Raw genomic sequence first — 13655 nt, 5'->3', positions numbered from 1 at the left:
TTGTTCGACTGTCATGAATATATGAAATGTCCATTGACATCAAGTACAAGTTAGCCAAGCATAGATGAATCTTACCTGTCCAGGAGAAAAGTAGCAACGTTGGCGTCTGTGTTCAAATTCTTCTCCGTTTTCAGCCGTCTCCATCTTTCAAAAGCATCTCCAATACAAATTCTGGTAACACTTTAGAATAAGGTTCCATTAGTTAATGTTAGTTAATGTATTAATTAACATGAACAAACAATGAATAATACATTTATTACTGTATTTATTCATCTTCGTTAATGTTAGTTAATGAAAATACAGTTATTCATTGTTAGTTCATGGTAATTCAAAGTGCATTAACTAATGTTAACAAGCACAACTTTTGATTTAAATAATGCATTAGTAAATGTTGAAATTAACATGAACTAAGACTTATAAATGCTGTAGAAGGATTGTTCTTGCTTAGTTCATGTTAACGAAAGTAGTTAACTAACATTAACTAAAGGAACCTTATTCTAAAATGTTACCGAAATTCTGGTTTTATTTCGGACTTTGTCACGACGAATTTCTGAATTATAACGAGGTCTTTTTGATTTAGTAACATTAGACATTTTTATCCGGCTGGAGTTAGGGTAGGTTACAGCAAAGCTGGCAACACGTACCCCGAAACACTACTGACTTTGTGATTGGTAGATAGGTGGAGGGAGGCGCGTCAGGCCAAAACACAAAATGACAACATCAACATCAGTTGAGGGCTGCAAGTCTACTTTTTAAATGACAATATCCTGGCCGGACTACTGTTGACAGTGATATAAGTATTTGAAATGAACATGATTTCTTAATGTCTAGTGACACATCAGGGCCATTTTATGATTAACTGAAATAGATTTCTTACATTCAGCTTCTTTAACTAAACTAAACTAGTCTGACAGAGGGAGGGACAGCGGGGGATACTGGAGATTAAAAGATGTATAATTGAAAAGGTTTTTCTTTGATTTTTTCATTAAAACAACATTTATTACATTTTGTCACAATTTTTGTTATAAAAGATTAAAACGTTGTTTGTTATGGAAGTTATTTGAGAGCAAAAAAGGTACAAACCAGAAGATTAGAGAAAATCAAGGCAATTAAGACAATTTTAAAATGCATAGCAAAAATGATGTGAGATTCTAATAAATGTGACATTCAGATTTTTGCTCTTTACCTTACAGTGAACAAAATACAATACTATATATATATATATATATATAGCTAGATTGAGTATCAGCGCTGATGCTGCAGCTCTCGTCGGGTGCAGTGGCGTGTGCCTGTAATCCAAGCTGCTGGGAGACTGAGGCTGGTGGATCGCTTGAGTTCAGGGGTTCTGGGCTGCAGTGGACTATGTTGATCAGGTGTCCACACTAAGTTCGGTATCGATATGGTGCTCCTGGGGGAGCTCGGGACCACCAGGTCGTCTAAGGAGGGGTGAACCGGCCCAGGTCGGAGACGGAGCAGGTCAAAGCCCCCGTGTCGATCAGTAGTGGGATCACACCTGTGAATAGACACTGCAGTGCAGCCTGAGCGATACAGTGAGACCCAGACTTTTGCGTGTGGACTAACAGAAAAATAAAGATTTTCAGATTAATTATATGATTAAGAATTCAGTAATAACCAAATCATTTCACTCTTACTTTGTCAACTCCAGATACGACCTTCTCACATTCAAATGTGTAATCTTTTTTTAAACTTGATATCTTTTCAGCAGTTTCTGTATGTCATGTCAAATGACTGGTATATCTCCTCTCTCTGACAGATATGTGAAATGTACCACCACAGTTAAGACTTCCCTCAATCACCTGCATCTGACTCTTTGGCTCAAGAGAGTAATACTCGTATATGTTCCGTATGGTGATATTATTTGATAATTTCATGGAGAAAACGGGATAATTTACACATTTTGCGACTTATAGGATATATATATATATATATATATATATATATATATATATATATATATATATATATATATATATATAGACCAAAAGTTTGGACACACCTTCTCATTCAAAGAGTTTTCTTTATTTTCATGACTATGAAAATTGTAGATTCACACTGAAGGCATCAAAACTATGAATTAACACGTGGAATTATATATGGAATTATATACATAACACAAAAGTGTGAAACAACTGAAAATATGTCATATTGTAGGTTTTTCTTTTGCTTTGATTACTGCTTTGCACACTCTTGGCATTCTCTTGATGAGCTTCAAGAGGTAGTCACCTGAAATGGTCTTCCAACAGTCTTGAAGGAGTTCCCCGAGAGATGCTTAGCACTTGTTGGCCCTTTTGCCTTCTGTCTGCGGTCCAGCTCACCCCTAAACCATCTCGAATGGGTTCAGGTCCAGTGACTGTGGAGGCCAGGTCATCTGGCGCAGCACCCCATCACTCTCCTTCTTGCTCAAATAGCCCTTGATGGTTATGAAAATAAAGAAAACTATTTGAATGAGAAGGTGTGTCCAAACTTTTGGTCTGTACTGTGTATATATATATATATATATATATATATATATATATATATATATACAGTAGTAAGTTGTACATTATCCCATTATATATAATGTGTTATATTTTTGAATTCTTTCCAGCTAATTAAACAGGTAAAAACAAAATACAATAAAAAATAGAAATATTTGTAGGCAGGGCTTAATTTAATCCATTGATTATTGTGGTTTTCCTATGAAAAGTGAGCATGAAGGGAAGCAGATCTGAATGTCGGGCAAACATTACAGCTGAGAAAAATGATCATATCTTATATCACAGGAAGAACAAGTTATGATGGAAAGTGTCAAAAACTAAACTAAACATTTATTAAAAATATATTCACAATAAAATCAGCAACATTCATTAAGAAAATAAATAGGGTCAGTTTTTATTTCATGCTGACTAACTTATTTCTACAAAGTTCCCATTTAAGGCTGCCTCAGAGGTTCTTATCATGGCCATCCTGTTTCCTATCTTCAGTTGTTCTGAATCGGTTTGACTTGATTGTCCACAGCAATTTTCAAGGGTTTCCATATATAAGGTACAATATTTCCTCCTGTATTTGTGCTGTAATTAGGAGAAAACTGCTTGTTTTATTCTTTATATTTATGTACATAAACTGTTAAACAAAAATAAACAATAATTCCGGTGGGGAAATAAACAACAACAACAAAAAATGCATTTAAGAATTGTAATTAAGTAATTCAAATGTATTAATGTCTGTGTTCATTGTTAATAATAGTATATTCAATTGAATAATCATCCTGCAGTCCTCTTGGATGTATGTTGGGCCCCCGGTGGGTTTCACAGCCCAGTCCTGGAGCTTCCAGTTTAAAGAGAGTTTTCTGTCAGAGCTGCTTCATAATTTCCTGATGTTGTATCACCAGAACATACATTAGTTTCAGTCACAGGTGCTCCAGATGTTCCTGTCAGGACTGCAGCCAGTGCCACACCTGACACCTCAGTCCCTTAATTCTTTTATTTCTTCTAGGAATATAAACAGCAAAGTTTTCCACAATAAAATTAACAAGCTGTGTGTACATGTGATAAATACACATGCATATGATAAATAAAACAGGTAATAAACCCCTAAAAATCAAAATTACCACAAATTAATCATGATTTAACAACTGAGATGAATTAAATGATAGTCAGATGTGTTGAAATAAAGGAAAATAGCAACTGAATTGTATACATTAAAAGTGAAAAACTACATTTTTGCAGATTTTTTTGAAGATGTTAAAACTCTAAGAAGTTCTCTGCTCCACAGCTAATGTCAGTCTACTGTTCTGCTGTGCTGTACTCGAGGTGTCAGTGATCTCTAGATTGAGTATTAGCGCTGATGCTGCAGCTCTCGTCGGGTGCAGTGGCGCGCGCCTGTAATCCAAGCTGCTGGGAGACTGAGGCTGGCGGATCGCTTGAGTTCAGGGGTTCTGGGCTGCAGTGGACTATGTTGATCAGGTGTCCACACTAAGTTCGGTATCGATATGGTGCTCCTGGGGGAGCTCGGGACCACCAGGTCGTCTAAGGAGGGGTGAACCGGCCCAGGTCGGAGACGGAGCAGGTCAAAGCCCCCGTGTCGATCAGTAGTGGGATCGCTCCTGTGAATAGACACTGCAGTGCAGCCTGAGCGATACAGTGAGACCCAGACTTTTGCGTGTGGACTAACAGAAAAATAAAGATTTTCAGATTAATTATATGATTAAGAATTCAGTGATAACCAAATCATTTCACTCTTACTTTGTCAACTCCAGATACGACCTTCTCACATTCAAATGTGTAATCTTTTTTTAAACTTGATATCTTTTCAGCAGTTTCTGTATGTCGTGTCAAATGACTGGTATATCTCCTCTCTCTGACAGATATGTGAAATGCACCACCACAGTTAAGACTTCCCTCAATCACCTGCATCTGACTCTTTGGCTCAAGAGAGTAATACTCGTATATGTTCCGTATGGTGATATTATTTGATAATTTCATGGAGAAAACGGGATAATTTACACATTTTGCGACTTATAGGATATATATATATATATATATATATATATATATATATATATATATATATATATATATATATATATATATATAGACCAAAAGTTTGGACACACCTTCTCATTCAAAGAGTTTTCTTTATTTTCATGACTATGAAAATTGTAGATTCACACTGAAGGCATCAAAACTATGAATTAACACGTGGAATTATATATGGAATTATATACATAACACAAAAGTGTGAAACAACTGAAAATATGTCATATTGTAGGTTTTTCTTTTGCTTTTATTACTGCTTTGCACACTCTTGGCATTCTCTTGATGAGCTTCAAGAGGTCGTCACCTGAAATGGTCTTCCAACAGTCTTGAAGGAGTTCCCCGAGAGATGCTTAGCACTTGTTGGCCCTTTTGCCTTCTGTCTGCGGTCCAGCTCACCCCTAAACCATCTCGAATGGGTTCAGGTCCAGTGACTGTGGAGGCCAGGTCATCTGGCGCAGCACCCCATCACTCTCCTTCTTGCTCAAATAGCCCTTGATGGTCATGAAAATAAAGAAAACTATTTGAATGAGAAGGTGTGTCCAAACTTTTGGTCTGTACTGTGTATATATATATATATATATATATATATATATATATATATATATATATACAGTAGTAAGTTGTACATTATCCCATTATATATAATGTGTTATATTTTTGAATTCTTTCCAGCTAATTAAACAGGTAAAAACAAAATACAATAAAAAATAGAAATATTTGTAGGCAGGGCTTAATTTAATCCATTGATTATTGTGGTTTTCCTATGAAAAGTGAGCATGAAGGGAAGCAGATCTGAATGTCGGGCAAACATTACAGCTGAGAAAAATGATCATATCTTATATCACAGGAAGAACAAGTTATGATGGAAAGTGTCAAAAACTAAACTAAACATTTATTAAAAATATATTCACAATAAAATCAGCAACATTCATTAAGAAAATAAATAGGGTCAGTTTTTATTTCATGCTGACTAACTTATTTCTACAAAGTTCCCATTTAAGGCTGCCTCAGAGGTTCTTATCATGGCCATCCTGGTTCCTATCTTCAGTTGTTGTCAATCAGTCTGTCTTGATTGTCCACAGCAATTTTCAAGGGTTTCCATATATAAGGTACAATATTTCCTCCTGTATTTGTGCTGTAATTAGGAGAAAACTGCTTGTTTTATTCTTTATATTTATGTACATAAACTGTTAAACAAAAATAAACAATAATTCCGGTGGGGAAATAAACAACAACAACAAAAAATGCATTTAAGAATTGTAATTAAGTAATTCAAATGTATTAATGTCTGTGTTCATTGTTAATAATAGTATATTCAATTGAATAATCATCCTGCAGTCCTCTTGGATGTATGTTGGGCCCCCGGTGGGTTTCACAGCCCAGTCCTGGAGCTTCCAGTTTAAAGAGAGTTTTCTGTCAGAGCTGCTTCATAATTTCCTGATGTTGTATCACCAGAACATACATTAGTTTCAGTCACAGGTGCTCCAGATGTTCCTGTCAGGACTGCAGCCAGTGCCACACCTGACACCTCAGTCCCTTAATTCTTTTATTTCTTCTAGGAATATAAACAGCAAAGTTTTCCACAATAAAATTAACAAGCTGTGTGTACATGTGATAAATACACATGCATATGATAAATAAAACAGGTAATAAACCCCTAAAAATCAAAATTACCACAAATTAATCATGATTTAACAACTGAGATGAATTAAATGATAGTCAGATGTGTTGAAATAAAGGAAAATAGCAACTGAATTGTATACATTAAAAGTGAAAAACTACATTTTTGCAGATTTTTTTGAAGATGTTAAAACTCTAAGAAGTTCTCTGCTCCACAGCTAATGTCAGTCTACTGTTCTGCTGTGCTGTACTCGAGGTGTCAGTGATCTCTAGATTGAGTATTAGCGCTGATGCTGCAGCTCTCGTCGGGTGCAGTGGCGCGCGCCTGTAATCCAAGCTGCTGGGAGACTGAGGCTGGCGGATCGCTTGAGTTCAGGGGTTCTGGGCTGCAGTGGACTATGTTGATCAGGTGTCCACACTAAGTTCGGTATCGATATGGTGCTCCTGGGGGAGCTCGGGACCACCAGGTCGTCTAAGGAGGGGTGAACCGGCCCAGGTCGGAGACGGAGCAGGTCAAAGCCCCCGTGTCGATCAGTAGTGGGATCGCTCCTGTGAATAGACACTGCAGTGCAGCCTGAGCGATACAGTGAGACCCAGACTTTTGCGTGTGGACTAACAGAAAAATAAAGATTTTCAGATTAATTATATGATTAAGAATTCAGTGATAACCAAATCATTTCACTCTTACTTTGTCAACTCCAGATACGACCTTCTCACATTCAAATGTGTAATCTTTTTTTAAACTTGATATCTTTTCAGCAGTTTCTGTATGTCGTGTCAAATGACTGGTATATCTCCTCTCTCTGACAGATATGTGAAATGCACCACCACAGTTAAGACTTCCCTCAATCACCTGCATCTGACTCTTTGGCTCAAGAGAGTAATACTCGTATATGTTCCGTATGGTGATATTATTTGATAATTTCATGGAGAAAACGGGATAATTTACACATTTTGCGACTTATAGGATATATATATATATATATATATATATATATATATATATATATATATATATATATATAGACCAAAAGTTTGGACACACCTTCTCATTCAAAGAGTTTTCTTTATTTTCATGACTATGAAAATTGTAGATTCACACTGAAGGCATCAAAACTATGAATTAACACGTGGAATTATATATGGAATTATATACATAACACAAAAGTGTGAAACAACTGAAAATATGTCATATTGTAGGTTTTTCTTTTGCTTTGATTACTGCTTTGCACACTCTTGGCATTCTCTTGATGAGCTTCAAGAGGTCGTCACCTGAAATGGTCTTCCAACAGTCTTGAAGGAGTTCCCCGAGAGATGCTTAGCACTTGTTGGCCCTTTTGCCTTCTGTCTGCGGTCCAGCTCACCCCTAAACCATCTCGAATGGGTTCAGGTCCAGTGACTGTGGAGGCCAGGTCATCTGGCGCAGCACCCCATCACTCTCCTTCTTGCTCAAATAGCCCTTGATGGTCATGAAAATAAAGAAAACTATTTGAATGAGAAGGTGTGTCCAAACTTTTGGTCTGTACTGTGTTGTTATGAGCAAAAGTCCTTTGTTGGTTGTTTCCATTCTGCCCTCTTGTGTTCTCTGTGCATGTTTGTTTCAGATGGGCGGTTCCTGGAGATAATTAATTGGAGGCTGCGATTGGTTCTCCTCTTCACCTGATCCAGATATAAGGACTGCCCCAAACACTCAATAGGGGCCATGATTGTGCCATCGCGTGTGACTCCAGAGTTTTGCTGTTTGCCTTGTTATTGTTGTTTGTTTGAATTTGAGTGTCTTACCAGAGAGATAGTGTGTTGGTGAATAAGATTGTGATTGTGTTCTGTGATAATTATATTGTATTGTTTTTTCTTTGTTTAAATTCTGTGATATTCCCGGTTAACTTGACCTAAGCCTGATTGACTACGATTTTGGATTCTGATTGTAAATTGTTTGCTGTTAACTTGTGTGTGTGTATATATATATATATATCTCTATCTTGTTAACATTTTGTTGATCTTAGTTTTTGTTAAGTTGAGGGACGTAGGGGGTTAGACGCCATTTTATTTAGATATCACTTTTCACATTGTTTTGGGTTTAGGGAGTCAGGTAAGTTGAATCTGTATTTTATTTCTTTTGGTTTCTTTAATTTTGGTTTAGGAAGTGTAGAGGGTTAACAAAGAGGATTTTTTGTTTGTTATTTTGGCCTTGTCTGCCCCTGACGCTAAGTCCCAACTTGTAAATAAATTATTGTTTATTCAACCTCTCTCTGGTTCAGACTCTCTTCCTTTTCCTGTTACGGCTGACCCCTAGCGGTCGTAACAGAAATTGGGGGCTCGTCTTAAAAAGGAGTTTTTCCTCACAAACCAATTGGAGTTTTGCGGTCGCGTGTTTGTGATAAAACAAATTCATGAAATTTGCTTTGTTTTTTGTTTGACTAGTGGTTTTCACTTTAAGGGGGAGGGAATTCGGTATGTCCTCTAAATTTGAATTGGAAAAGTTTGCAATTCAGCCTACTGCTGAACAATTGGATATTTGTCGCAAAGATGATCTGTTTTCAGTTGCTGATTTATATCAAATTAAAGTTCCTCGTGGTGCAGTGAAGCGTGAGATCAGGGATGTGATCTATAAGCATTTGGTGGAAAATGGAGTTTTGCCAGAGGTGAGTGAAGCGGGTGTTGCAGATCAGTTGCCAATTTCCGTGGGTAAGGGGGCGGAGAATCCCAAACCCGAGGAGATGGCCAGCATGGATCCCGTTGATCTCCCTTTTCCGAGCGATCCTCGGTTGGCAATCAAACTAAAAGAGTTGGAGTTGGAGTTGAGCAGGCAACAATATCAAAGTCAGCTGCTGCAGGTTCGCACAGTTGAGCTTGAAACTAAGCGAGCAATCAAGCTCAAAGAATTGGAGCTTGAGCTCAAAACCAGATCACCTGTTCTCCCCTCAGCTGCTGATGCGCCTAGTGTGAGCGTGTCTGTGTCGTCACCCATCAGTGCTTCCACTCCAGGTCCCATTCCTGCACCTCGACGCAACCCACAAGTAAGTCAACCTGAATTTGATGTTAGCCGCCAAATTGCACTAGTACCACTGTTTCGAGAAAGTGAGGTTGACACTTATTTCACTGTGTTTGAGCGAATCGCTGCCACATTAAAATGGCCACGTAATGTTTGGCCACTGTTGTTGCAGTGTAAACTCATTGGTAAAGCCCAAGAAGTCTGCTCAGCATTAACACTTGAGCAGAGCTTGGATTATGATGTAATGAAGAATTCCGTTTTGCGTGCTTATGAGCTAGTTCCTGAAGCATACAGGCAAAAGTTCCGCAGTCTTGTGAAAATCCCTAGCCAAACGTTTGTTGAATTTGCGAGAGACAAAGCTAATTTATTTGATAAATGGTGCGCTGCGAACAAGGTAGACACGTTTGAACAGCTTAAAGAGTTATTGCTGTTGGAGGAGTTTAAGAGTTGTTTACCAGAGAAAATTGTGGTCTACTTAAATGAGCAAAAAGTCTCATCTCTTTCTGAGGCTGCCGTTTTTTCTGACGAATTTGTACTTACGCATAAAATAGTGTTTTCACCCACAAAGCGTAATTTCCCTGATCGAGTTCGTACTTCTAAGGATGCCGCAGTGGCACCAAAGAACATTTCGAGTGCAGACAGTAATGAGAACCGTGAGTGCTTTTATTGTCATGAGGTTGGGCACCTCATCGCTAATTGTCCCACCTTGAAACGCAAGGTCAGTAGAAAAGTAAACCCTTCGAAAAGTGTTGCGTTGATCGAAAGAAAGGTTTTCGCATCTGAACAAAATGTGTCTTTGAATTCAGTGGTTGAGTCTACTTTTGAACCCTTCATCTGTGATGGTGTAGTATCATTGGGTGAAACGGAGTCTGAGTTGAAGCATATTCGTATCCTCCGTGACACTGGTGCTGCCCAATCGTTTATCCTACAAAATGTGTTGCCATTCTCTGAACAGTCAAGCTGTGGTTCTAATGTTCTGGTACAGGGTATTGATCTCACAGTGGTTAAAGTTCCTTTACACCAAGTGTTTCTACGCTCTGGGATCATTTCAGGGAAGGTTAAACTGGCAGTCCAAGCACAGTTACCTGTTAAAGGGGTGTCACTCATTCTTGGTAATGATCTGGCAGGTGATAAAGTTTTTTGTCTGCCTGAGGTAATAGATACTCCTATTGTGCATGAGGGTGATGTTCTGCAGGAAGAGTTTCCTGATGTGTTTGGCGCATGCATTGTGACCCGAGCTCAAGCTCGCAAATTTAGGGATACTGTGGATTTGTCTGATTCATTTATGTGTGCTGACAATGCTGTCAATGCAAAAGAGGTTAGTACTGATCAGGTAGAGGTGTGTGCACTCCCAGGTTTTGATTTACCCATTGGTAAACCCATGTTAATTGAGGCACAACGTGCTGATAAAACTTTGACTCATTGTGTTGAAGCCGCTGTTGAGCTGACTGATTTGTCAGAGCATCCTGTTGCATACTACTTTGAGGATGATGTGTTGATGCGTAAGTGGTCTCCACGCCACGCCAACTATGATTGGAGTACTGTTTTCCAAGTTGTTGTCCCGAAACCTTACAGAGAGCAGGTACTGAGTGTTGCACATGATCATGAGCTTTCTGGCCATTTTGGCATTCGTAAAACTTATGATCATTTAATGAAGCATTTCTTTTGGCCTTCCATGAAGTCAGATGTAGTCAAATTTTGTAAATCCTGTCATGCGTGCCAAATAGCGGGCAAACCAAATCAGGTGGTTCCTCCAGCTCCATTGAAACCTATACCTGTATTAGGTGAACCGTTTGAGCGTATTCTGATTGATTGTGTAGGACCGTTGCCCAAAACCAAGTCTGGAAATTCTTATCTAGTAACGTTAATGTGTGTGTCAACTAGGTTTCCTGAGGCAATACCGCTACGTTCCCTCAAAGCTAATGCAATTATCAAGGCAATTGTAAAGTTCTGCACTACTTTTGGAATGCCAAAATACATTCAGTCTGACCAAGGTACCAATTTTATGTCCAAAGTGTTTGCAAAGGTAATGAAACAGTTAAATATCAAGCATCAGGTGTCCAGTGCATACCACCCTCAGTCACAAGGTGCTATTGAACGTTTTCATCAAACCTTAAAGTCGATACTCCGAACCTTTTGCGTGGAACATGAAAAAGAATGGGATGAACACATCCCGCTCTTGTTATTTGCAGTACGTAATACCACTCAAGCATCACTTGGATTTAGTCCCTCTGAGTTAATTTTTGGACACACTGTTCGTGGTCCATTGAAAATTTTGCAAGAGCAAATTCTTTCATCTAGCCATTCGTCTTCAACTACCAATGTATTGGATTATGTCAGTGCGTTCCGCGAGCGCTTGCATACGGTGTGGAAGTTGGCAAAACAATCGCTCAGTTCTGTGCAAAGCCAAATGAAATCTCACTATGACCAAAAGGCTGTATCGCGATCATTTCAGACTGGCGATAAAGTTCTTATCTTACTTCCAGTCCAAGGTTCAGCACTCCAAGCTAAGTTCACTGGTCCTTACAGCATCAAGGAGAAGCTAGGAGACACTGACTATGTAGTTGATACCCCTGATCGAAGAAGGAAGTCACGAGTCTGCCATATTAATATGCTTAAAGCATATTCGTCACGTTCTGATTCTGAAGTTAGTAAGCCCGTTGCTACTGTTGTACCAGTTACTGTGTCATTGTCAGATTATTCACCTGAAAGTGATGATTTGAAAATGAATAGTGCATCATTCTTGTCAGCTCGTTTGCCAAATTCTGAGGCTTTGTTGAATCTGTCAGAAAAATTGTCCCATTTGCCTGTGTCTGCCCAAGCAGGTATTTCCAGTCTTCTTAATAAATACCCGACTTTGTTTAATGACTTCCCTTCAACTACCCACGTAATTGAACATGATATAGATGTTGGTTCACATGCCCCAGTTAAACAGAATGCCTACCGTGTAAACCCAGTTAAAAGAGAACTAATGAAGCAGGAAACCCAGTACTTGCTAGAACACAATTTAGCAGTTCCTAGTGTCAGTCCCTGGTGTTCGCCATGTCTACTTGTCCCTAAGCCAGATGGGACCTCCAGGTTTTGTACTGACTACCGTAAAGTTAACGCTTTAACTAAAGCTGACTCTTTTCCGCTTCCTCGTATGGAAGATTGTGTTGATCGGGTAGGTAACGCTAAATTCATGACTAAACTAGATCTGCTAAAAGGATATTGGCAGGTGCCACTCACAAAGCAAGCATGTGAGATTTCTGCTTTTGCTACACCTGACGTATTTTTGCAGTACCGTGTTATGGCTTTTGGCCTTCGAAATGCTGGAGCTACCTTTCAGCGACTAATGTCCATAGTGTTGTCTGATGTGTCAAATTGTGAGGCTTATTTGGATGATGTGGTGTGTTATGCTGATACTTGGAAAGACCATCTCAAAACTTTGGATGATGTCTTCAAACGCTTGAAAAATGCTAACCTTACCTTGAATTTATCAAAGTGTGAATTCGGTTGTGCTACTGTCACATACTTGGGAAAGGAGGTTGGGAATGGTCAAGTGCGTCCTCTTAATTCCAAAATACAAGCCATCCTTGATTTCCCAGTTCCTAAAACTAGGAAAGAGCTCCGTCGATTTCTTGGAATGACTGGCTACTACAGATGTTTTTGTAAGAATTTTTCAGATGTTGCCAGTCCTCTCACTGGACTATTACGTAAAGCAGTCTCATTTAAGTGGTCTTGTGAATGTCAGTCCGCCTTTGAAGTCTTGAAAACTTTGCTTTGTAGTGCCCCTGTGCTCGCTGCCCCCTGTTTTGAAAAACCATTCTTGATGGAAGTGGACGCTAGTGGTACCGGTGCTGGAGCCGTCCTTCTTCAAACCGATGCAGCTGGTTTGAATCACCCAATAAGTTTCTTTTCGAAAAAGTTCCACAAACATCAGATTAACTATAGTACCATAGAAAAAGAAGCCCTTGGCTTAATTCTCGCTCTTCAACACTTTGAGGTCTATGTTGGCTCCAGTTCAAAACCTGTTACGGTTTATACTGACCATAACCCTCTTGTATTTCTTCAACGGATGTCAAATGCTAATCATCGTCTTATGCGCTGGTCGCTAATCTGCCAAAGTTACAATTTGGTGATCTGTCATAAAAAGGGCATTGAAAATGTGATTGCTGATTCACTGTCTCGTGTTAATCTGTAAAACAGGATGTTTTATTTTGTGGGTGGGGGTGTTATGAGCAAAAGTCCTTTGTTGGTTGTTGGTTGTTATATATATATATATATATAGACCAAAAGTTTGGACACACCTTCTCATTCAAAGAGTTTTCTTTATTTTCATGACTATGAAAATTGTAGATTCACACTGAAGGCATCAAAACTATGAATTAACACGTGGAATTATATATGGAATTATATACATAACACAAAAGTGTGAAACAACTGAAAATATGTCATATTGTAGGTTTTTCTTTTGCTTTGATTACTGCTTTGCACACTCTTGGCATTCTCTTGATGAGCTTCAA

At 38.7% G+C, this 13655-nt stretch overlaps 1 long non-coding RNA gene across 6 annotated transcripts in view; it reads left to right on the top strand.

Annotated features, from left to right (window-relative positions):
• The window catches only part of LOC128022482 (uncharacterized), a 38072-nt gene that overhangs the window by 759 nt on the left and 23658 nt on the right, over window positions 1-13655 (top strand). For 5 of the 6 annotated variants that reach the window (XR_008185926.1, XR_008185927.1, XR_008185929.1 and 2 more), the window contains exon 2: window positions 1374-1476. This is a non-coding gene — a long non-coding RNA (uncharacterized LOC128022482). Of the gene's footprint in view, window positions 1-1373; window positions 1567-13655 lie in introns of those variants that run through there. The other variant, XR_008185924.1, reaches the window with a different exon arrangement.

The sequence above is a fragment of the Carassius gibelio genome, chromosome A11, assembly GCF_023724105.1.
Source record: "Carassius gibelio isolate Cgi1373 ecotype wild population from Czech Republic chromosome A11, carGib1.2-hapl.c, whole genome shotgun sequence".
Classification (NCBI taxonomy): domain Eukaryota; kingdom Metazoa; phylum Chordata; class Actinopteri; order Cypriniformes; family Cyprinidae; genus Carassius; species Carassius gibelio.
Note: the sequence above shows the minus strand (reverse complement) of the source record. Positions and strands in the feature narration are given on the sequence as shown.